We start from the raw sequence: 26,998 nt of genomic DNA, 5'->3' as shown, positions 1-26,998 counted from the left end.
ATACATACATACATTAACCCTTCTTCCATAGATCATGAATACGACGTTTCATAATGATGTGGAATGTGTCACTTTAACATAAATTTTCTTTATGCAAAATAATGATTTTTTTTCTAACTACTTCATATCTAAGAATTCATCTTTTGACTAGAAGGAGTTGCCATTCAGAAATTCTTTTAATTTGCTTTTAAATGTTGGTTGACTATCTGCCAGACTTTTAATACTATTTGGCAAACGACCAAAGATTTTTGTGGCAGCATAATTCACCCCTTTCTGTGCCAAAGTGAGATTTAATCCAGAATAGTGAATATCATCCTTCCTTCTAGTGTTGTAGCTATGCACTTCGGTGTTATTTTTGAACTGGGATCGGTTATTAACGACAAATTTCATAAGTGAATATATGTATTGCGAATGTACTGTGAATATCCTGAGTTCCTTAAATAAATGTCTGCAAGATGATCTTGGGTGGGCTCCAGCTATTATTCTGATCACACGCTTTTGTGCAATGAATACTTTCGCTCTTAATAACGAATGGCCCCAAAATATGATGCCATATGAAAGCAGTGAATGAAAATAGGCATATTAGGCTAATTTACTGATATGTTTATCACCAAAATTTGCAATAACCCTAATAGCATAAGTAGCTGAATTTCTTCTGATTCAATTACTCATCTATGTACACACCCAGAAATTTTGAGTATTCTACCTTAGCAACAGACTTCCGTTCATAGTCTACATTTGTCAATGGTGTTATGTCATTTACTGTACAGAATTGTATAAACTGTGTTTCTCAAAATTTAGTGGAAGTCCATTTGCAGAGAACCACTTAATAATTTTCTGAAAGACATTATTTGCAATTTCCTCAGCTCATTCTTGCTTCTTGGGTGTGATTACTATACTTGTATCATCAGCAAAAAGAACTAACTTTGCATCTTCATGAATATAGAGTGGCAAGTCGTTAATATACAAAGGGGTCCCAAAAAATGCATCCACTGTTTAAAAATCCATAACTGGCATACTAATTGACAGAGTTGTCTCATCTTTCGTAGTGTAATAGTATGTAGTTTCGGCAATCGCCACACAAGCGTTGTGTTGCGTTATTTTGTTTTGTCAGATGACAGTCGCCAGATAGTCAGTGTTTTGTTCTTAGTTGCACCTAAAGTGCGCGTCATTTATGTTGGCGGCCGAGTTTAGGTTCGTTCTGCGCATCTGACGTCACAAAACACAGTCAGCCAATGAACAGAGAACGACGTTGCCAGATCTCGACTGCAGTGCAGAGCATGGACGAGTTTTAGAAACGTTCAGTCATAAATAAAGTAATAGAACAAAAGCAATGTCTTGATAGCAGACTTTCTTTTATAGAAAGTTTGGAAAAAGCATTCTTTATACCAATTGCTTCATATTCTATTAATTAATTAAACCAAACAAGCAATAAGACTCCTAATTCAGGCGGTAGCAAGGAAAAGTGTTTGTATCAATCACACGAACCGCTTTTTCGCAATAAAGAACAGCGGTAATTGTTTATTTCCTACTGTATTTCGACGAAGCGTGAGTAATTCATAGTCATACCAACAGTGTTTGTCAGTATTTTCCGTGACGTGTTAGAGTCTTCATGGAGTTCTGCAGCATGACGAGTTGCGATAGCGTAATGGTAAAGGCGATGGGCTTCTATTCCAAAGGTTAGGAGTTCAAACCTTGTGCGGAGCGTAATATTTTCATTATTTAAAAACAATATCGAAGTGCGTTACTTCACCAATTATATTCGTTTGAATGCAATTTTTTGAAATTTCTAGTGCTTTGTCTCTTTATTTAACATAAAGCCAAACGTGCTCAGTGTAAGTAAAACTTTTGTTACAGTCGCGAAAGACGGAATATTTCTCAATATTACATACGACACCTACGTGGTACTTAAATGAGATATTGTTATACAGTAAATTTTATGTGAAATTTAGGTATATTGTCCACATTTCTTTCTCAACATTGTGGCAACTAAAATCGACCATACGGAAAGTATACGCTGTGGACTTTTACCTCTGCAAACTCTTCAAAATTTCGTACAATGGTTTACTACATTTAATGCTGCACAATAACTGCGTTGAACATCGAAACAAAATTAAGTCATTATGGGGGGAAGGTATCAGTCAAGAAGAAGTGTAAAAATCAAATTTTTGGGGCAATTAGTTTTTTTGAAATCGTATGATAAGTGTGTCAAAGCAGTGGGAGCACCATGTGTCTGCACAGGCGAGCAGTGCAGTGACAAAATCGCGCACTACGCGGAATGCGGGGAGCACGTCTCTGTAGCAGCGAAAGGGTTAATGCGGCCGTGGTGACTTTACTTCATAAACTGCGGGCTCCCCCCTAAACGTAAGTTTGCGAACTATACTATACTATGGCGCTGCTTCTCTTGGTGCGTGCAAGTGGCAACGCAGCAATCTCCCGCGTCTGGGCGGGCATGCGCGAGCCGCCAAGATAAAAGAATTGAACTATAGTTACTCAAGTCAACATGGCTGACGCAAGGCTAAAATTCGATGTTAGGAAGTCAGTTTTTAAGTGATATTTTAAGTACGAAAGTACTAATGAGGTTCAATGGCAACGGCGAAATGAGTATCAAACTGAGCCACTGACACGTTTAATGATTCGTCGCATATGAGACAAATTTGAAGCCGAAGGCTGTGTTAAAGATGTACACAAACAATGATGTGGACGACCTGTAACAGTACCAAGTCCAGCTAACTCCTGTCGTGTGTTACAACAATTCATCGCTCACCACAGAAGTGTGAGAGACAGTGTGCCCGTGAAACTGGAGTGAGGCGCTCAAGTGTTCGGCGAATTTTGAAGACAGCAAAGTGGAAGTGCTACATCCCATGATTGCTATACGCAATGAACGAGGACGACCCAGATCATAGAATGGAGTACTGCGAGTGGTTTATTAACATGGTGCGCAACGATGAAGAGTTTGCAGAGATGATTGTGTGGTCTGATGAGGCACAGTTCCAACTCAATGGTATAGTAAATCGCCACAATTGCATCTACTGGGCCTAAGAAAATCCGAACGTCCATGTAGACAAAGCCATGAATTTGCCAGGAGTAAATGTGTGGTGTGGGTTCTCTTACCAGGGCTTGATTGGGCCATTCTTCTTTGACGGCACAGTTACCGGCGAGGTGTACCTCTAGAAGCTTCAGACATCCATTTTACCTGCCATCCGAGACTTTTATGGAGACAGAAGAGTTTACTTTCAACGAGATGGTGCCACAGTCCACTACCAAAATCATGTTAGGGCGTATCTCGACTAAGATCTACCTGGACGATGGATAGGCCGTAGAGGTGCTGTGGAGTATCCACCACGTTCCCCAGACCTAACTTCTCTGGACTTTTACTTTTGGGGAACACTAAAGGACGTCGTTTATCGGCAAAAGCCACGCACATTGGATGAACTTCGAGAATCCATCGTACATTCATGTGCAAATATCCAACTGAACACGTTGCATTCAGTAGTTCGTGCTGCAGATCGGCGGCATCGTTTGTGTGTGGATGTTAATGGGGACCATTTCGAACACCTACAGTGATATCTTTAAATTTGGACTTTCAGCTACACTTTCACCAAAAATGAGACAACTCCGCCAATTAGTTTGCAAGTTATGAACTTTTAAACAGTGGATGCATTTTCTTGGACCCCTCTGTATATTAAGTACAATAAGGGACCCAAGACTGAACCCTGTGGGACACCATTCTCGATACCTCCCCAGTTAGAGAACTCTGCTGGTTTTAGTAGACTAACTGTACTGTTAATTTCAGCCTTCTGCATTCTTCCAGTTAAGTATGAATTAAACCATTTGTGCACTGTCACTCTAATACCACAATACTTAAGCTTATGTAGAAGACTTTTATGATTCACACAATCAAAAGCCTTTGAGAGATCACGAAATATCCCAATGGGGATTAAGTCAATGCACAGCATTTTTGAGCTTCAAATGTGTGGAGAAAAAGTGTCTGCTGATTTTTCAGCAGCTGGTTCTTTCAAAATCAATCCAAGGGACGGATTGAGGGAAGAAGATTATGCTTTGCGTTTACAATGCTAAGGAAACTGGGCTTAAGTGGAAAGCTTTGCCAAGAAAAGTTGTTACTTCACGTCGTGAATTAGCAGCACCTGGTCCGAAAATAAGCGCAAGGATCGTATTATTGATTTAGCTTTTGCTAATGTTCCTGGTAGCCACCGATTGCCTATACTCGTCATTGGTAAAAGTAAGAAACCGCGTTGTTTTAAGCAAGTAAATATGTCTACGATGCCTACTCTTTGCACCTCACAAAAGAACACCTATATGAATAGTAACGATTTTCACAGAATGATTTATGGAAGTTTTTGTACTCTGTGTAAAAGCTCACCAGTTAAAGAATGGCAAAACGGAGAAAACATTACTGCTCCTTGACAACGCACCAACTCATTCACCATATGATATCGTAAACAAATAGGTCGAATTCATAAAAGTGGTATTTCTTCCACCTTAACGTTGTTGTTGTGGTCTGAGACTGGTTTGATGCAGCTCTCCATGCTACTCTATCCTGTGCAAGCTTCTTCATCTCCCAGTACCTACTGCAACCTACATCGTTCTGAATCTGCTTAGTGTATTGATCTCTTGGTCTCCTTCTACGATTTTTGCCCTCCACGCTGCCCTCCAATGCTAAATTTGTGATCCCTTGATGCCTCAAAACATGTCCTACCAACCGATCCTTTCTTCTAGTCAAGTTGTGCCACAAACTTCTCTTCTCCCCAATCCTATTCAATACCTCCTCATTAGTTACGTGATCTACCCACCTTATCTTCAGCATTCTTCTGTAGCACCACATTTCGAAAGCTTCTATTCTTTCTTGTCCAAACTGGTTATCGTCCATGTTTCACTTCCATACATGGCTACACTCCATACAAATACTTTCAGAAACGACTTCCTGACACTTAAATCTATACTCGATGTTAACAAATTTCTCTTCTTCAGAAACGCTTTCCTTGCCATTGCCAGTTTACATTTTATATCCTCTCTACTTCGACCATCATCAGTTATTTTACTCCCTAAATAGCAAAACTCCTTTACTACTTTAAGTGTCTCATTTCCTAATCTAATCCCCTCAGCATCACCCGATTTAATTTGACTACATTCCATTATCCTCGTTTTGCTTTTGTTGATGTTCATCTTATATCCTCCTTTCAAGACACTGTCCATTCCGTTCAACTGCTCTTCCAAGTCCTTTGCTGTCTCTGTCAGAATTACAATGTCATCGGCGAACCTCAAAGTTTTTATTTCTTCTCCATGGATTTTAATACCTACTCCGAATTTTTCTTTTGTTTCCTTTACTGCTTGCTCAATATACAGATTGAATAACATCAGGGAGCGGCTACAACCCTGTCTCACTCCTTTCCCAACCACTGCTTCCCTTTCATGCCCCTCGACTCTTATAACTGCCATCTGGTTTCCTACGTACAGAACCCTTATTACAGCCCATGGATCAAAGTGTTATCGAGACTTTCCACGATATTACGGAAAAGAATTATAAGTTATTGTTAGAAAGAGAAAAGGAAGGACAAGAAAGTTTGTTAAGAAATCATAAAAATATTGATTTGAAAGATGCATCCCACATTATCGAAGCAGCATGGGATAGTGCAAAGAAATAGAATATGAAAAAAAAAACTGGAATAAAATTTCGGGTATGGCAGAAAGTTTCCAAAGTCTAATTGAAAATGAAGAAAAGAATGATACGTCCATAATGCTCAGTATGCTACAAGAACTCAGTTGCCATGAATGTGATTGAAGAGTAATGTCCAATAATGGATGAGTGTCGACGATGCTGAACCAAGGCGCCAAATCATACAGGATAGCGAAATTGTAAACCTCATCACTGTTAAAACTGATGCCGCCTGCATCTCATCAACTAGTGGTGCAAAAAATTAAGATGGAAATATACTGGTTGCTTCCGAAAGCATTTACACATTTAGCTACTGCCTTGCGATGGTTTGAATCTCAAGATGAAAGCGACCAGTATCAGACATCCGCCGTGAAAAATGTGCGTGACTTTGCTGCTCGTAAGCGGATAGGCTTGCTTAGACAGACCAGAATAAAGGATTTTTTAAGTGTTAATTCTACACACATGTACTGTACATGAAAAATGCATATGTATTTCAAATATCTTATTTACTGAGCTGTACTACACAGATTCCTACTCTACTTGCCTTTTTAACAAGAGATTATTACACTCCTGGAAATTGAAATAAGAACACCGTGAATTCATTGTCCCAGGAAGGGGAAACTTTATTGACACATTCCTGGGGTCAGATACATCACATGATCACACTGACAGAACCACAGGCACATAGACACAGGCAACAGAGCATGCACAATGTCGGCACTAGTACAGTGTATATCCACCTTTCGCAGCAATGCAGGCTGCTATTCTCCCATGGAGACGATCGTAGAGATGCTGGATGTAGTCCTGTGGAACGGCTTGCCATGCCATTTCCACCTAGCGCCTTAGTTGGACCAGCGTTCGTGCTGGACGTGCAGACCGCGTGAGACGACGCTTCATCCAGTCCCAAACATGCTCAATGGGGGACAGATCCGGAGATCTTGCTGGCCAGGGTAGTTGACTTACACCTTCTAGAGCACGTTGGGTGGCACGGGATACATGCGGACGTGCATTGTCCTGCTGGAACAGCAAGTTCCCTTACCGGTCTAGGAATGGTAGAACGATGGGTTCGATGACGGTTTGGATGTACCGTGCACTATTCAGTGTCCCCTCGACGATCACCAGTGGTGTACGGCCAGTGTAGGAGATCGCTCCCCACACCATGATGCCGGGTGTTGGCCCTGTGTGCCTCGGTCGTATGCAGTCCTGATTGTGGCGCTCACCTGCACGGCGCCAAACACGCATACGACCATCACTGACACCAAGGCAGAAGCGACTCTCATCGCTGAAGACGACACGTCTCCATTCGTCCCTCCATTCACGCCTGTCGCGACACCACTGGAGGCGGGCTGCACGATGTTGGGGCGTGAGCGGAAGACGGCCTAACGGTGTGCGGGACCGTAGCCCAGCTTCATGGAGACGGTTGCGAATGGTCCTCGCCGATACCCCAGGAGCAACAGTGTCCCTAATTTGCTGGGAAGTGGCGGTGCGGTCCCCTACGGCACTGCGTAGGATCCTACGGTCTTGGCGTGCATCCGTGCGTCGCTGCGGTCCGGTCCCAGGTCGACGGGCACGTGCACCTTCCGCCGACCACTGGCGACAACGTCGATGTACTGTGGAGACCTCACGCCCCACGTGTTGAGCAATTCGGCGGTACGTCCACCCGGCCTCCCGCATGCCCACTATACGCCCTCGCTCAAAGTCCGTCAACTGCACATACGGTTCACGTCCACGCTGTCGCGGCATGCTACCAGTGTTAAAGACTGCGATGGAGCTCCGTATGCCACGGCATACTGGCTGACACTGACGGCGGCGGTGCACAAATGCTGCGCAGCTAGCGCCATTCGACGGCCAACACCGCGGTTCCTGGTGTGTCCGCTGTGCCGTGCGTGTGATCATTGCTTGTACAGCCCTCTCGCAGTGTCCGTAGCAAGTATGGTGGGTCTGACACACCGGTGTCAATGTGTTCTTTTCTCCATTTCCAGGAGTGTATAAATACAGGATGGTCAGAAATAAGATGAAACGCATGTAATGGTTTTGCAGGGTAGGTTGTGCTGATAAGTAATTGTTAAGAAAAAATTCTATTCATTGCACCGTTTCCGAGTGGATTAACACTAAAGTTAGCCAAGCAGGTCGTTGCGCGCACGAATTCAAGAGGCCCGCCAAAGACGGTGTCACCACACGTGTCGTTCATTTGGTTTCCTAAAACCCAACAAGAGAGAGATACAGAAATTGCACGTGGGATGGTAGTAAGGATCGAAACCGAGCCAAAGGCTAAGCAGTCTCGTGCGCTATCATCTACGCTGTGAGAACAAGATAATAATTTTATCTGGCGCGCCGCTTGAATTTTCGCAATTAACTCGGAAACGGTGCAACATATCGATTTTTCCTAACAGTTATTTCTCTGCACAACCTGCCCTGCAACACCTTTAAAAGCTTTTCAGACTGTTTCTGATCACCCCGAGTATGTAGCTGTTGTTGGTAAATAAAAGTATACCGTTCAGTTATCCGAGTGAACTGGTTTCCAAACGTGCATGTCACCCAATTAGTTCGGATAATCGACGCTCTATTGTAATTGTTAAACGCCAGTTTCGTTGGCACGGGCAGTACAACTGGTATTAACCGTAAATAAAAGAGCGCTGTCTCCGTTTCGTAGAGGAGAAAGTCGAAATTCGGATGGTCCACTGAATAGTAACACTTCCGTGTGTCCCTGTCTTATTATTATAAACAATGTCCGTTTCTGGCAAAGAGATCTTTGGAGAAAAGAGAACCATTTGTATGAATATCAAGAGCTCAGATGGAAACCCAGTTCTAAGCAAAGAAGGGAAAGCAGAAAGGTGGAAGAAGTATATAGAGGGTCTATAAAAGGGCGATGTAGTTGAGGACAATATTATGGAAATGGAAGAGGACGTAAATGAAGATGAAATGGGAGACATGATACTAAGTGAAGAGTTTGACAGAGCACTGAAAGACCTAAGCCGAAACAAGGCCCCGGGAAGAGACTACATTCCATTAACTACTGATATCCTTGGGAGAGCCAGCCCTGATAAAACTCTACCACCTGGTGAGCAAGATGTATGAGACAGGCAAAATACCCTCAGACTTCAAGAAGAATATAATAATTCCAATCCCAAAGAAAGCAGGTGTTGACAGATGTGAAAATTACCGAACTATCAGTTTAATAAGCCACGGCTGCAAAATACTAACACGAATTCTTTACAGACGAATGGAAAAACTGGTAGAAGCCGACCTCGGGGAAGATCAGTTTGGATTCCGTAGAAATATTGGAACACGTGAGGCAATACTGACCCTACGACTTATCTTAGAAGGAAGATTAAGGAAAGGCAAACCTATGTTTATAGCATTTGTAGACTTAGAGAAAGCTTTTGACAATGTTGCCTGGATACTGTGTTTCAAATTCTGAAAGTGGCAGGGGTAAAATACAGGGCTCGAAAGGCTATTTACAATTTGTACAGAATCCAGATGGCAGTTATAAGAGTCGAGGAACATGAAAGGGAAACAGTGGTTGGGAAGGGAGTAAGACAGGGTTGTAGCCCCTCCCCGATGTTATTCAATCCGTATATTGAGCAAGCAGTAAAGGAAACAAAAGAAATTTGTTAACATCGAGCATAGATTTAAGTGTCAGGAAGCCGTTTCTGAAAGCATTTGTATGGAGTGTAGCCATGTCTAGAAGTGAAACGTGGACGACAAATAGTTTGGACAAAAAGAGAATAGAAGCTTTCGAAATGTGGTGCTACAGAAGAATGCTGAAGATTAGATGGGTAGATCACATAACTAATGCCGGCCGCGGTGGCCGTACGGTTCTAGGTGCTCCAGTCCGGAGCCGCGCTGCTGCTACGGTCGCAGGTTCGAATCCTGCCTCGGGCATGGGTGTGTGTGATGTCCTTAGGTTAGTTAGGTTTAAGTAGTTCTAAGTTCTAGGGGACTGATGACCACAGCAGTTGAGTCCTGTAGTGCTCAGAGCCATTTGAACCACATAACTAATGAGGAGGTATTGAATAGAATTGAGGACAAGAGGAGTTTGTGGCTCAACTTGACTAGAAGAAGAGATCGGTTGGTAGGACATGTTCTGAGGCATCAAAGGATCACCAGTTTAGTATTGGAGGGCAGCGTGGGGGGTAAAAATCGTAGAGGGAGACGAAGAGATGAATACACTAAGCAGATTCAGAAGGATGTAGGTTGCAGTAGGTACTGGGAGATAAAGAAGCTTGCAGAGGATAGAGTAGCATGGAGAGCTACATCAAATCAGTCTCAGGACTGAAGACCACACAACAACATCAATAAGACGTTAAACAATGTGTGTCAAATTTGTGATGAAATATCACTTCTAGATAAGCTACAACAAAATTAGCGTGATAGTAACATCTGTAAATAATTATTTAGGGTGGCTTGGAGAATGTCAGACGCGTTTACCAGCCAAAAAATGAAGTCTCTGTTTTTTCGGAGAGATAGCTAGACTGTGGACCACGTCATATTTAATTTACCGATGAGATTGACTGGTGTTGAATCCGAGTGGACAGTGGTGACGACGATGCGCTTGAGAGATGGAAGCGTAACGGCAGTCTCTTTCCCAACCTTAAGTTAAGCGAGAAGAATGTTTTGTGTTCGAGGCACATTGTGGCTAGAGAAAGAAACTTCGGTCGGCAGGCAACCGTATCTCAGACAAAGGGCCGGTTCGAGAACATTTTTCGACACAAGCGAGTTTTCATTTGGCGCTCCTTCGCCCCCTCGTCCCTTCACCCTCGTACACTTTCACCAATGTCAGTTTTCGCTACTAGTTGTGATAGGCATTTATAAAAATTATGCATTTGGAACGTCCTGTGTAAAAATCTTACAATATTATGGAGGGTTTGGCGCCCCTCTCAGCTTGGAGCCCCAAGCGGCAGCATGTGTGGCTTGAGCCATAAACTGCTCCCTGCTCGGACAGACGAGTCGATGATATCCTGATAGATCACTGTAATTACAACGGTACCAGAGAACTTTTGGAGATAATTTTGTTCATGTTAGAGTCTAATTCCTTAGGTGGTGAAACTCACAAATGTAAAAAATCAAAAACCAGATGGTGTTATTAAAAGCAGCTACGTGGTTTTCCTAACTTTCGTTAGCGTATTAAACATCAAGAGGTGGTCAAAATAGTAACAGGATGCTTTTATACACCGCCTGGATTAGGAACTGTATTGGTGGAGCGCTTCAGAAAGAACTTGCAAAATATCGTTAGTAACTTTCCTGATCATGGCGTTGTAAAAGGGAGTGACTTCAAGTTGCCAGGTACAGTACGGGAGAGTCGCACTATCAAAACTGGTGCTAGAGACAGGAATATGTGTGACATTACTCTGAATGTCTTGCCTGAAAATTACTTCGAGTAAATAATTAGAGACTCAGCTCATGAACGTAACGCCTTAGACCTAGCAACAAACAGTCCTCATATTACCGAATCAGTTAACGTAGAGGAAGGTAACAGTGACCATAAGGCTGTGATAGCAACTATGACTGCATGTATTGCAAGGAATGCTAAGGAAGATAGAAAAATAGTTTTGTTAGTAAGAGTGACAGGATACAAATTGTAGAGTACATGAGTAGTCAGTATTAAATATTCAGCATTGAGGACGAAGATATGAAGCACAAATGGAAAAAATCTCAAAAGCATCGTTTAATATGCCTTAGACAATTATGTTCCGAGCAAGGTCTTAAGGCAAGGGAAAGACCCAGCGTGGTTTAATAGCCGTGTTAAAAAACTGCTACATAAACAAAGAGAGCTTATCACAGAATCAAGAGAAGTCAAAACGTTGCTGTCAAACAAAAACTGAACGAAGCGAAAAATGAGTGAAAACAGTGCAATGAGAGATGCGTTCAATGACTTTGGAGGTAAAATTTTGTCAAACGTTCTTGGTCAAGGACCCTTCGGGGTCTTTGTCTTACGTAAAATCAGTAAGCGGTTCGAAACCCTCTGTTCAGTCATTCAGTGACCACACCGGCACCGAAATGGAAGCTAAAAGAGACAAGGCCGAAATACCGAAATCTGGCTTCCGAAACTGTTTCACTGCGGAAGATCGTAGTACTGTCCCTCCTTTCAATCATTGAAATGGCAGATACAGAGATAATCGAGCACAGAATGGAAAAGCAACTACAGTCACTTATTAGTGGAAACAAGTCAGAACCAAATGAGAAACCTGTAAGATTCTACAAAGTTTATGCGAAAGAACTTGCTCCACTTATAGCCGCAGTTTATCGTAGGCCGCTGGTCCAACGTAGGGCACCTAGCGACTGGAAAAAGTGCAGGTCATTTCCGTTTACAGGAAGGGTCATAGGACAGATGTACAGTATTACAGCCCAATATCGTTGACGTCAGTCTGTTGTAGAATTATGGAACATGTTTTACGCTCATCATTTATCACGTTTTTGAAGAACGAATATCTCCTCTATAAAAATAACATGGATTACGCAAGCAAAGATCTTCCGAAACTCGGCTCGTTCTGTTCCTCCATGATACCTGTAGCGTTGTGAATAACGGCTCTCAGGACGACGCCGTATTCCTTTACTTCAAGAAAGGTCCGCAGCTCGTGGTCGTGCGGTAGCGTTCCCGCTTCCCACGCCCGGGTTCCCGGGTTCGATTCCCGGCGGGGTCAGGGATTTTCTCTGCCTCGTGATGACTGGGTGTTGTGTGATGTCCTTAGGTTAGTTAGGTTTAAGTAGTTCTAAGTTCTAGAGGATTGATGACCATAGATGTTAAGTCCCATAGTGCTCAGAGCCATTTGAACCATTACTTCAAGAAGGCAACTGACACAGTCCTGCACTGCCACTTAATGAAAAAAGGTACGAGCTTGCCGAGTATCGGACCAGATTTGCGACTGGATTCAAGAGTTCCTTGCAGATAGAAGTCAACACGTCGTCCTTAGAGGAACAAAAGCGGCAGATGCACTTAAGGAAGTATGATAGGACTATTACTGTTTACAATGTATACAAATGATCTAGTAGAAGCCGTCGGAAGCCCTTTAAGACAGTTCGTAGATGATGTGGTTGTCTATAAGAAAGTAGTGTCGTCAGGAGACAGTACCATTTGCAGAATGACCTACGGAAGACTTGTGAGGGGTCAAATTCTGGCAGTTGGTTCTGAACGTAAATAAATGTAACTCACTGCGCATACGTAAAAAAAGAAATCCACTGCTGCACAACTACCTACAGTTACATCTACATCACATTCTCCAAGCCAGCTAATGGTGTGTGGTGGAGAGAGCTTCTGTTACCACTAACTGATCCCAACTACCCCTTACCACTCGTGAATGGAACATGGAAAGAATGATTCTCGGCAAGTGTCTGTACTGGCTCTAACTTCCCGATTTTTCTCATCGTGGTCATTATGCGAGATGTATGTGGGAGGAAGTAACATGATGTCTGACTCTTCCCAGGAAGCGCTCTCTCGAAATTTCAATAGCCGGCCTCTGTGGTAGAGCGGTTATAGGCGCTTCAGTCCGGAACCACGCGGCTGCTACGATCGCAGGTTCGAATCCTGCCTCGGGCATGGATGTGTGTGATGTCCTTAAGTTAGTTAGGTTTAAGTAGTTCTAACTCTAGGGGACCGATGTCCCATAGTGCTTAGAGGCATTTGATTTGAAATTTCAATATTAAACCTCTTCGTGATGGAGAACTCCTCTCTTGTAATGTCTGCCAATGGAGTTTTTTTGAGCATCTCGGTAACACTCTCGCGTCGACATACACGATCCCGAGACGAAACGCACCGCTCTTCGTTGGGTCTTCTCTATCTCTTCTATCAGTCCTACCTGGTAAGCAAATCAGATTGGTGAACATTATTGAAAAATCGGCCGAACAAGAGCATTATGAGCCACTTCCTTCGTGGATGATTTATATTTCCTAAAGTCTCCCTCTATGACTGGGTCTGCCATCTGCTTTTCCTACTGTTTGTTTTATGTGGTCACTACTTAGGTCGCTGTGGATAGTTGTTGACGAGAAACTGCTGGAAGCAATATCTGCATAAAATATCTAGGAGTAAGTAACCAGAGCGACATTAAGTGGGATGACCACATAAAACAAATGGTAGGAAAAGCAGATGCCAGACTGAGATTCGTACGAAGAATGTAAGAATGTTAAGGAAATGTAAATCACTCACGAAGGAAGTGGCTTATAAGGCGCTTGTTCGACCGTTTCTTGAATATTCTTCGTCAGTCTGGGATGCTTACCAGATAGGATTGACAGAAGAGACAGGGGAAGACACAACGAAGAGCGTCGCGTTTCGTCTCGGGATCGTTTGGTCGGCGCGAGAGCTTTACAGAGATGCTCAATAAACTCTAATGTCAGACGTTACAAGAGGGGACTTGTGCATCACTGAGATGTTTGCTACTGAAATTTCGAGATAGCAATTTCTGGGAAGAGTCGGATAATATATTATTTCCTTCCACATACATCTCGCTAAATGACCACGACGATAAAATTTGAGAAATTAGAGGTAATTCAGAGGCGTACCGACAATCATTCTTCGCACACACCATTCGTGAGTAGACAGGGAGGAGGGATCAGTTAGTGGTATCAGACGTACCCTGCGCCACACCCAGTTAGTTGGCTTCCGAGTATAATGTAGATGTATAAAACAAGCTGTTGTCTCGTATAGATCATAATGATGCCGCAGTTAGACACTACCATCCAGTAACATAAGTCCACAGAATTGTTTCCCAAACAGTGATCCGAAAGAGCTAAGTATGGTCCCCAAAAAATTGAAATTTTCAAACTTCTTTTCGTTTTACATAATTATTAACCGCTTCTTGCAAAGGCGTATTACCGCCGCGCGACTTGCAAGTATCTTACACGTTTTTCTATGGTAAATCTTTTAAAAGTGGGTCTACAAAAGGGAATATAGGTGTGTGTGTATACCTACGTACGAAGGCGAAAAAAAAAATAAAAAAAGACATTGCCGTGGGCAGAGCTTGTGTTGTACGCATTTCTACCGCTACACGTCTATTGCCTGTATTTAACATCTGGATCGTTGTGTTCGGCTGCAGTGATTGTTTTTGCTAGCTCTGTTTTGTTCTTGTTTGATTTTTTATGATGGCAAGTTTAAGTGAACAATATGCAGCCGTGAAAATTTTTTTCTACACGGTAACTGTTTTAATGTCGAAAACAGCTTATCAAGCTGACGCTATGGGAGAAAGTCAAGTGTACGAGAAAACAGCGACATGTCGAGTGGTGACAAACCTCGTTCTGGACGTCCATCAACTACCCGAATCGACGAAAATTTGACAAAATTCCAGAGCTTCTGCTCACAGACCGTCGACAGACCATAGATCATTTGTCAGAGATTAGTGCGTTATCATGGAGCTCGGTTCAGAGAATTTGTGGCAGACAGGAAACCGGTTCTTCCACTACGATAACGCACCTGCACACACAGCCATTTCTGTTAGGCAGTTTTTGGCAAAAAATGGCATGGTTCCGCTGCCACACTCTTCTTATTTGCCTGGCCTTGTTCTGTGGGACCTTTTCTTATTTCCGTGTATGAAAAGGAGCGTGAAAGGACGCCGATTTGACAACATTGAAAGAGTGAAGAAAAAAAGGAGGGAGGAGCTGTCAGCCATTTCTAAAGATGACTACAGAATATGTTTCTAACAGTGGAAGCACCGGTGGGAAAATGAATTAGCTGTAATGAAGAGTATTTTGAAGGGGATAAGGTTGTTTAGTAAACAGTTTGGAAATTTATAGCTTTTCAAAAGTAATTCCGGTTTTTTTTCTTTTGCATACCCCCTCACATGCGTGTATTGCAAAAAGTTCACAACAGTCAGATGCATTGAAAGCTAATAAGAGTATTACATCACATAGCGATACAGAATTAGATATAAAGACAGTAAAAGTGTATTTATTTATTTGTTATATTATTTATTTCTTTTGTTATGAAAATTCATTATTTTTAGGCTTTTGCTTGTTATGCTTATATTCAACTGCATTTCCGCTTTATTTTCAGAAAATGACACCTACGTGAAAATAGGACAGTAGTTACATTACATTTGGATTTCCTTCGATAGAAAGCAATGGAAAAATAAACTCTCAGTGCGTTACGTGCGCAAAAGTTCTCGTGAACGATTCCTTAAAGCCAGTGAAATTAAAACGCCACTTCGAAACTGCCCATCCCATTTTCTCTGACCGACCAGCAGTATACTTTCAAGGAAAATTTGAGAATCTGAAAAAAATGAAAGTCAAGTCTAGTGGTACAAGATTTGCATCATCGGAGGAAATATCAGTAGCCTTGTTTGAGATATCGAAATTGATAGCGCAATCAGAAAAGCATCACACGACAGGAGAAACACTCAGAAAACTTGTTTGATCAAAGCTATCGAAGAAGTATTGGAGTTAGAAGAAAAAAAATGCCTGTATAGAAAAACACGGTAAAGGCTCGAATTGAACTAATGTCAAATGACGCCGAGGAGCAACTTGTTTCAAAGGCTTAAAAAAAAAAAAAAAATCGCCTCGCTTTGCTTTGTACAAACATAAAGAAAACATCAAGGGCCGTCTGCAGGCACAATACCGAAGCATTTTCTTGCATAGGCTCAATCTGAACGTCGTGACTTTGCCTTTTTCGCTACATCCTTGTAACTACTGTACTCTTTACCATTGTTCAACTTCTTTGCGCCAATTTCGATAATTTTTACTGATTCTTTATATTTTCGTCAATGTTTCCCATTTCTACAACCGCCATGTTCACTACTAGTTTTGTATTCTGTACCGATTGTGCCAACTGAACACTTCAAACACTCTCAACTAGGTTCATATAGTGATTAACATTACATACAACACAAGGACTATTTTTCGTGTTCACACTTTTATTAATTCCAATATAATCTACTTCAACCCTCAAACCCTTTCAAATTACAGTTAATTTTCTGTTGCCTGATTATCATAAGGCACAGTACTGGCTATCCTGCTACTCAACTACTCAACTTCTTTCCGCTGGAGAAAAGGCGGGATGTAGCAGGCGGCAGTAGCGGATTCAGGGGAGGGGCTAAGAGGCTCAAGCCACCCCCCCCCTCCCCCCCAAAAAACATCTGGATCCAACCGTGACAAATCTCAAATTAAACTTGATATTATCCTACTGTCTTAGTACTATACTACCTACAGTACAATTTTCATCACTTGTTACGTCTCCATTTTAATTGGGTGTAGTATGCTTTCAAATTTTACATTTCTCTAAGAAGGTGCTTATGTGACTAGTTTTTAAAGCGCACGCTACCCATTCGGAACGCCGCTACATACATACACCACTGCCACCGTCACCCGCTGCCCGATACGAGTGTGAGGTTTGCGAGTGCGCGCGCCGCGCTGCTGTACACATAGGGCATTGTTGTATGGTTTGTCGAATCAGACACAATTGAATTCGCTGTTCAAGTGGTTTTTAATTGTAATCAAGGCGTGTTTTTGTTTGTATCTGGCTGATTTTCAAAGAAATGACTTCGAACGAATAGTAGGAGATTTTTTTTTAACTTAAAAGGAAGAAATTGGAGGTACAATCGAGCGAAAATGAAACAGTATTACCTCGACTCAACTTTCAACAGGTATATCTTTCTGATTATTTTGTATGTACTTAATGAAATTCATACAAACACTATTAGTCGAGTTGGTGACTTTTTATTGGGTTGTGTTCGTTGATCTTTCGGTCGGTCTGGTGTGTGTGGCTGTGGACTGGACTCTGGATCAGTATTGCGAAGGTTAGTGATTTTTCCCACTAAGTTTGGTGGTTTTGAGTACCTGTCTAGTGTGCAGATTTTGCATCTACTGGCTGGTGTGAATTACGGTGGATTTTAAAAAGATTTGGGTGATTTATGGTAAAATTAATTTTTAAAATCGCTTGATCCATTCTACATACAGCAAATAGCACAATTTAATTTGTTAACGTCTAGTAGCTCTAAAATTTATATCACATAAACATTTATAAGACGCGGTATTTTGTCTTCGCTTCCGTTTTGTTTTGTGGCCGTATTGTTATGCACCCGTTTTGTCATGGGCTCTACTATTAATAACTCTGCAATTGCAACCACATTGCATATCTGTAGTGCCGGTTGTAATGTAGTGTTTCTTAAGTCACTGGCTGTTGTTTTAGTGCTAAACAAATGAGAATCAAAGAGTCAGTATAACCGAAAATTTCGTGCAGAATCGCTACGCGATAGTAAATTTGCAGACTGGCTAGAAATTGTTGAATTTATGGAGCTCCTTCAGCTAACCGTAAGTTACAACTACTTCATTTTTAATGGCAACATATATAAACAACTATATGGACTAGCAATGGGATCATGATATCTGGTACCATAGCTGACATATACATAAATCACTCAGAACAAAAATTATTTAAAAGCCAAGAACCTTCCCTAAAGAAAATTGAATTTTATAGGTGATATGTAGATGACACACTACTGTTAGTGAAAGCGGATACCAAAGACATCACAGACATTCTAGATTACTTCAATAATCTACATGAGAAAATTAAATTTACAGTGGAACGTGAGCAAAATAAAAGCATCAGCTTTCTGGACCTAAATATTACAAGACACAACAACACATGCACAGTCAAAAGTCATAGGAAAAACACAATGACTGACACCACAATCCTTGCAACCTCATGTCACCCAGATATCCATAAACAGGCAGCATACAGGTCAGTGCTACATAATACAATTGAACCAAGAAAACATGCTACAAGAAATAAACGCAGTGAAAAAGATTGCAGTTGCCAATGGGTACAATTGTTCCATGGTTGACACAATCCTAGACAAAGTGAAGAAAGAGCCAGGTACAAACTGCACCTCAGAAGAAAAAGAGAAAAAAAATGTATATCTAGTATCCCATACATTGGGAATGTATCACAGAAGATTGCAAATATTTTCAAAAATTACAAAATAAAAATTGGGCTTTCTACATCTAATAACTACAACAAAAACTAATACACAGTAACAAGTGCAAGTATGATTCTACAGACTTCGGAATATACAAGGTCACATGCCAGAAATGCTCCATGTTCTACCTAGGACAAACAGGCTGAAATTTCAATACCAGGTACACAGAGCACATAAAAGCCTAGACACACAACAGGCACACTATATCGGCCATAGCAACACATGTACATAATACAGGACATCCATTTGTAAAAATAGAGCAAAATGTCAAAGTACTCAACCGACTAAATAAAGGATATAAAATGGATTTGCTAGAAGAACTGGAGATATATTCACATTACAGAAAATATGAAGATAAATATTAAATGTTTCGACAGTGTACTTAAATAAAAATAGTAACACATAGAAATAAGCACAATTGTAAAATTGTGATCCAAATTGTTAAGGTAAATAACCTCTGTACAAAAGCATATCATACACTGTAGAAGACATATAATGTCATCTCTGTTGACTACATGTAAGAACATCTGTGTCACTGTTTTTTTTACGTAAAATGTTTTCGATGTTTTAAAGTGTACAACAAGTTGTGTGTGATGTTTAGCCTGTGTGTGTGAGACTCTGCACAAATGAACCATAAGGAAACTGTAATTACAAATTCTTCTAAATTTCGCCACTAACTTCACAAAAAGATCGACAACCAACTAAAAATCGCGTGTTTTCTTACATATTGCAGTAAAGTCAACGAAATGAAGCAGAATCTCACACATCGACGACACCACATAGGAATGACGTAACAAACACAAAAAACGCACTTGAAAATGGGAATCATTTCCCGAAACGCCGTGCGAAAAATAAAATAAAGAAAGTCGTGACTGGTAGCAGATGAGTTCTTTATAAACAAACCTGTAGGGTGTTAGCGAGTTACAGGTAGGGGGGAACTTGTGGGGTTGAGAGTTGAGTTGCATGTTAGAGAGCACGAATATGTTCGCATGCCAAAATATTTGGAAAATTTTTTAAAGGTGCTGAGGAAGGTAGAATGAGGCAGCTGGTGCACCACTTTTGAGCCAGAGTCTGTTTTAAGCAAGAGCATATTCGCCTTTTTTGTGCTCCGACATGAGCATTTCACGGTGGTTCTTAACGGTCACGGGAACAACAACAACAACAAAAAACGCGTGAATTTTGCAAATGTTTTCTGTCATGCAACCAGTGACTAGAATGTCATCAAGGTAATTCACAAATTATCGAATCCCTGCAACAATCACTAGCAACTCCGAAAGACAGCTTCTTCCATTGATACGATCGAATCAGTGCGGTCACGACTGAAACCTACCTTGAGTCATCGCCAAGAGACAACTAAAAATATGCTTCCACTAGATCGATTTTAGAAAAGAGTTTTCCTTCTGGAAATTTTAGAAAAAAGTTCATCTGGATAAGTAAGGCATGATTATCAATGCTTGAAGTCTCCATACAGCCAAAGAGAGCACCCAGGCTCCCCAACCTCCATTAACGGCGAAGATCACTGACTGCAGGGAACAGTGACAAAAGTTGTTATTGGTCTTGTTTGTCTAGTTCAGTGTTAACAGAACTGATGTCGAGCCCAGTTACGGGATTTGGCCCGTTATTCTACTTGCAAAACTAAAGAAAAAATTTCATATAAACGTAGGTACGCAAATGTTTAGTTACGGAGTTACGGCTAATAAAAGATTTTGCCTGAAATTTTGCAACTTCGGTAATATGAAGCCATCGCAAAACTATACGAGGTTAAAGGAAAGCATTATTTGCATTTATTTCGTTGTTATTAATCTGGTGAATCTAATAAAACATGTCCCAGACGTGTATCTGCAGTAATTTTCCAGAACATCCAGAGAAGCAAAGACATAATTTCGTAATATTTTTAATTTATTAACTACTTGGTCCAATTTGTTTTTTAAATTCCAGCCAACTGCACAAAGTTTTCAACAGAATTTGTAAAGAATTTAATCTTGTAAAGATGATGGTAATAACGGTAACTGAAATTGTATGAATGTATCAGATAATCTGTTTTTATTAATACCATAGCAAAGGTGAATTCATGTTAAGCCGAAAAAAAAAACAAAGGTCTGTGTTAAGGAAGCTGTGCAGTGTACAAAAATTTCACAAAACATTCACAATAAATGTTCAAAAATGCCTCCACAGAGTTCAACGCATTTAGCTGCATGTGTAGAAACAGATTTTGTTGCTCGTTTCAGTTTCACAGGGTTGTTCTTAATTTCGTCTATTGCATTCATAATGCGAGCAAGTAGTGCCTCACGCGTATTGACTTTGTCCTCATAAACTACGTCTTTCATCCATCCCCACACACAAAAATCCATTGGTGTTAAATCGGGCGATCTGGGTGGCCACAGACGTGTAGCACCACGACCAATCCATTTCTGGGGAAGATGTTCATTTAAATGTGTAGTAACGGCGTTGGTGAAACTTGGAGACGCGCCGACATGTTGAAAATACATTTGGAATCGCCTAGGAAGTGGAACATCTTCGAGCAAGCGGGACATATCTTCTTGAAGGATTTGTAAGTACGTCTCGCCAGTTTGGAAACATCTTTAAAACTGCTGAGGAAGATAGAATGGGGCACCCACTTTTCAGTCACAGTCTTTTTTAAACAGAAGCATATTCACCTTTTCTGTGCTCCAGTAGGAACATTTTTCTGCTTGTTCCCGTCTTTTCCCTGCTCCAGCAGTGCATGTCACTCACATAAAAATAACTGTGTGGGTCAGAAAAAAAAGTGTGTGAATTCCCAAGGGACCAAACTGCTTAGGTCATCGGTCCCTAGACTTACACACTACTTAAACTAACTTATACTAAGAGCAATACACACACCCATGCCCGAGGGAGGTCTCAAACCTCCAGAGGGAGAGATTGTGCAGTCGGTGACATGACGCCTCAAACCCGGCAGATACTCCTCATGGCCGGGTCTTGAAATTTTGATACTTTACTTGTGTGAAATTGAAATAACACAAGGAACTAATTTTACATCTCAGGCCAAATTTTAAGCGCAAAAAAATTTTACTTGTGCTTCAGTACCCTTCTGATTATAATGGAGACACTTTACAGCATATTTCTCCGTGCTACGCTACTTTATGAACTACGTTATCACCTCACACTGAATTTTACGAGCGTATAAAACTAGGGTAACTTTGAACCTCTGACATCAAGAAAATTTCAGGTTTTCCGACGTCGGGATCTTAGGAACATATCACAAAAATTTCAGCTGTTTGTTTTACATAACCATCTTTGAATCCGCGATCCAGTTTTGGTACCAAAAATCATGTTTTCGGGATGTTTTTCGATAACGGGTAATCATTTTTCAAAATGGGAAGATGGCACTCGCAGATAAATGTCTAGAGAATAAACCGTTAAAACCTGAGCAACTTGCCACTGTTATCTGTGTCGGTGTAAAATGGTGAAAAACGCTTTTCTCGGGTTTTCTCAGAAACCGTCCATGAACTGAATGGTGCCTTAATAAGCCGCTTAAGGTGTATCGTAGACCACAACTAATGCAAAGAAACTAAAAAAAATAAAGCCAACCAACTTGCTCCTGCCTAAGCTGGAGGAAGTGTGTAATATTCAAACTTTGACCCTGTACAGGAGAATAGTTACCGTAAGACGATTCTTCAGTTGGATATACAAATGGTCTGTAGCCCCAGGGCTATCCAAAACATTTGACACTACCTCTCTTTCTTCAATAGAACCTGGGGTATGAATTCCGGAAAAATCCCGTTTTTATGTGCAGTGTTTTGGAATGTGTTGGTAACGCATGCGAAAGTATGTGCATCGATTAAATGAGTCTTCCAACAACTAGGAGTCACTTGTTGAGGCTGTATCATGGGCCGTACTGATGCCGTGGCGAGATAAGACGCCGCAAGGGCGAAGACACAGAGGGGGCGCAAAAACTCACAAAAAAGGATGTAAGGTCCAATTCACACGGAATGGCGTGGTGCGGACTTGGCACTGTTTCGCACCACCTCCACCTTAACAAATGGAGCAGTTCACACAGAGATAGCGTGGCGGGCACACGCCGCTTCATGGTCCACGTCACGTCCGTTTGTCGCCACGCGAGGGGACGCGTGGCGGAGACGTCCATGTGTCGCGCTGCTGTTTCATTAGTTTGAAGTCATCCGATATGTCTAAAAAATTATTTTATGTAGATGGAGAAAAGCTACATTCGTCTCTGTACATTGTTTCTTAGTAACACTTTTCTTCCTCACATAAAAAATAAAAAAACACTGATTTAGGTTTTGTGTGTGTTCTCCACTACACAATCTTTCTCATTGAATTTTGAGGAAACTATATAGCAAAAAAAAGAAAAATAATCCTTGTTTTCCGATATCTAATGGTATGACGTCACAGCCTGCTAGTAAACTGGTTGTATTTTCGCTATTGGCCACAGTTATTCTAATACTTCCCAAATAAGTAAACCACCAGACAAATTTTGAAAAGTCTGCAGTGAAGAGTGTAGTCGCTGGCCATTTTACGTTTGGTGGGCTTTTAGGACATAGGTTGCTACTTGTGAAATACAACTATCACATCGAAATTATTTTAACAGTGGAAGGACAGGCTTACCCTTTTTCAGTCCCGAGTATATAAGTGATGTACGAGGATTGAATGAAAAGTAATGCCGCCACATTCGTTAAATGGGTTTGGATGGGAATATTTTAATAAATCAAACCCAGAAATAATCAAAAACTGGTTCAAATGGCTCTGAGCACTACGGGACTTAACATCTGAGGTCATCAGTCCCCTAGATCTTAGTTAAACCTAACTAACCTAAGGACATCACACACATCCATTCCCGAGGCAGGATGCGAACCTGCGACCGTAGCAGTCGCGCGGTTCCGAACTGAAGCGCCTAGAACCGCTCGGTCACCGCGGCCGGCCAGAAATAATCCATACAATGTGATCTTTAGTAACCAATATTCACTTTTCCACATAATCACCAGCCAATTGGATACATTTCTGAAAACGATGAACAAGTTTTCTGAAGCCGTCACGGAAGAAGTCGACACGCTGTTTCTGCAACCACAGTCATCAGAAGCATAATGATGCCCGCACAGATCATCTTTCATTATCAGGAACAGATGGAAGTCAGATGGTGCTAAATCTGGACTGTATGGAGGATGCCGTACGGTGGTGAGATTCAGTCTCTGAAGTTCTTTTGTGGTGGCACGTGAAGTGTGTGGTTAGCCAAGCAAAGTAATAATGTGACCCACACGCTCTTGTGAATTGCCGATTGTGCTTGCAATTTCTCTCTGAGTGATATGACGATCGCCCTGAAATATTCTGTCAACATTTCGCTTTTGAAACTCGGTGGTTGCTGTCACAAGACGTCCAACTCTTTGTTTGTCAGCAGGTCAGATGTTCCCACCTCAACATCTTTAAAGTTACTCGCCCAACGACGCACAACACATCAACACAGTCACCATAAACTGCATTCATTCTCTGGTGAATCTCCTTTGGGGTGACACCTTCTGCTTAAATCGCATTGACCGACGGTCTGCGCAGGGTTCCATACTTTACACAGTGACAACACAACCGTTTAATGCTAAGGCTTTCCGCCAACTGGAGCTGTAGAGAAGATGCTACGGAACAAGCCGGTACCTGCCGCATACCAATGCTTCCAACTGTCGAAGGTAGAGGCATTACTTTTCAGTCAACCCTCGCATTTTGATCTTTGACTACAACGAGCCATGATGCGCAACACTCGTCGTTATTGCCACACACTAAGCGGATTTGTGGCTCGTGATTCTCTTTTGTATTTGATATACTCGCCAGGTTAGCCGAGAGCGCTAATGCGCTGCTTCCTGGAATCAGGTAGGCGCGCCGGCCCTGCATCGAATCCTCCTGGCTGATTAACGACGAGGGTCGGTGTGCCAGCCAGCCTGGATGTGGTTTTAGGCGGTTTTCCACATCCCACTACGTGAATACTGGGCTGGTCCCCACGTCCCGCGTCAGTTGCACGACTCGCAGACATTTGAAACTGTTCACACTATTTCATGGCTTACACTCGACGCAGACAGCTGGGGTACACTGATTTCCGTCCCGGGAGGGGGGCAATGAAATGGTTCTCTTTTGTATTTGGCTTATGAAGTCAGTTACAATCACATTAAGTTCATATTTCAGTAAGAGTCATTTTAATTTTAAAACTAGAGGCACACAACCATAGCTCCTGCAGCAGAGTTGGCTGTACACTGTATAGGTTTTTTTTTTTTTTGTCTACACTAACAGTTTATTTTCGAACAAATGACATGTGCTCCAGCGAGAAATTATTGGGAAATGGTGTTTTAACATTGATGTAACTAAAGTATTCTGTGTTTTGGGTGTTTTATGCTTACATATCTGCTTACCTGTTTTATGCTCACATATTTAGGCTTTTTTGATGCAGACAGTGTATATGAGATTTTGCATATTTTATAGCAGTTATTAGACAATTACTAATGTTATCATTGTAAAAGTAGCATTATCTTTTTTATTTTTGTAGACGAAAAATGTTGAATCTGTGCAGTTACAACGTTGTGCTACAGAAACACTCTGTTTTAATTATTGCAGAAATAGAAAAATTATTTTGAGAAAGTAGCAACACAGGTCAAAATGCATAATGTTTACTGCAATACAAACCTGCAGAAGCAGCAGCAGAAGATATGGAAAACTTTTAACATTATTCCTGTTGCAATTACACTAAACGTGTACTGTCAGCGTTACATCTTCTGTTCTGTCAATAGGTTTCGCCACCCAGACGTGATAATCCACTGCTTACTTGGCACTTCCTCACAGAAATTTCGTTTCTCAGCTGGTATATACTTCAAATGTCAAATGAGGCTCTCTACTTGGCACTTTTTCCTGGCAGAATTTCAGCACGTAAGACAGGGAAAACTGTAACGTTATCTAGCGGCAGATTTCTTTTCCCAGCACCTCCCAGCATCTTTGCAATGCTTTGACAGATCGATGATTTGTAAATAAAGTTGCAATAAAAGCAGAATCTTTGGAAAGGAATGTGTTCTCAAAATTAAGTGTTACCTCTTTGTCTTTTATTTCCAGTTAATAAGTTATGTACGTTAATAATTTACGTACGTTAATAATTTATGAGAAGCAACTAAAATCTATTCTTCATTATACATCATACTGAAGCTGCCATAAACAAAAAGACATAGATTTTGTTTTTTTACTTTTATTTTTTTTAGAAAGTTTATGCAATTCGTAATTCATTGTTGTGAGCAATATATCTCATTTGTATAGCTCATTTAAATAATATTTTCCAATCGTACATCATTTTTATTAAATCTACCTTACAAATTACAAAATTTCCTAAATCTGAGTACAGAAAACTGCAAAATAGGTTGTTTTTCGAGGTGGGGCAGGGATCAACTATAGTAATTCTGGCAAGGGCGCAGTGCACCTCTGGTTACATCCTTAAAGAAGAGGGCCTTTGGTCCACCAAAGAATCTGTAGGGGCTATTCAGAACTTGCCTGTGTCTAAATCCATAAAAGACTTCTAAGTATTTTCCAGGAAAGAGATTTACTATGATAGATTTACTCTCCAGGCAGCCTCCATAACCCACCCGCTAAATGATATCCGTAAAAAGGGAGTCTCCCATCAGTAATCAGAAGAACTACATCTGGCTTTTGAGAAACTAAAATCGGGCCACCAATCAACATTTCAGCTTGTGACTTGACAGCTTCACTTATTTTACGTTTGTTAACCTTGTGTAGCTGGTTGTTTGACAGTGTGACGTTTGCTAACCTCACCGGCTGGCCCCTTCTCAGTTGTTCTCTACATGGCCGGCCGAGCGGTTCTAGGCGCTACAGTCCGGAACCGCGCGACCGCTACGGTCGCAGGTTCGAATCCTGCCTCGGGCATGGCTGTGTATGACGTCCTTAGGTTAGTTAGGTTTAAGTAGTTCTAAGTTCTAGGGGACTGATGACCTCAGAAGTTAAGTCTCATAGTGTTCAGAGCCATTTCTCTCCATGACAAGTTCCAATATAATCGTGGGACCTAGTTCACAACAACTTCGCGAGCCTTGTCGTGTGATCCATTTGATTAATGGTCACTGACTCATTCTCCCACGTCCAACAGACAACAACAAAGACCATGGTGGAAGTCTTGTTACACATCTACACAACAGAAGTTGCCATTCCATACGCTGGTGACCGACAGTAGGCCCAAGTCGCGGTGACCGATTTCAAAGATTATTCATCCGCAATGGAATTAAATATTTTACGACACCCGCTTCCCTCCCAATCCATGGGCTAGGAATGGCTTGTTTGTACATTCAAGGTTCAGATGTTAAAATCCTTAGGGTCTACTAAACCAGCTGAAGCTCTAAACGCTTTCCTTGCTTCTTGCAGGACCATGCCGATCAATGGTTAAATCACCATGGAGCTC

Source organism: Schistocerca americana, chromosome 5 (genome assembly GCF_021461395.2).
Source record: "Schistocerca americana isolate TAMUIC-IGC-003095 chromosome 5, iqSchAmer2.1, whole genome shotgun sequence".
Taxonomy (NCBI): Eukaryota; Metazoa; Arthropoda; class Insecta; order Orthoptera; family Acrididae; genus Schistocerca; species Schistocerca americana.
The sequence above is the reverse complement of the archived record's forward strand: the minus strand, read 5'-3'. Positions refer to the sequence as shown.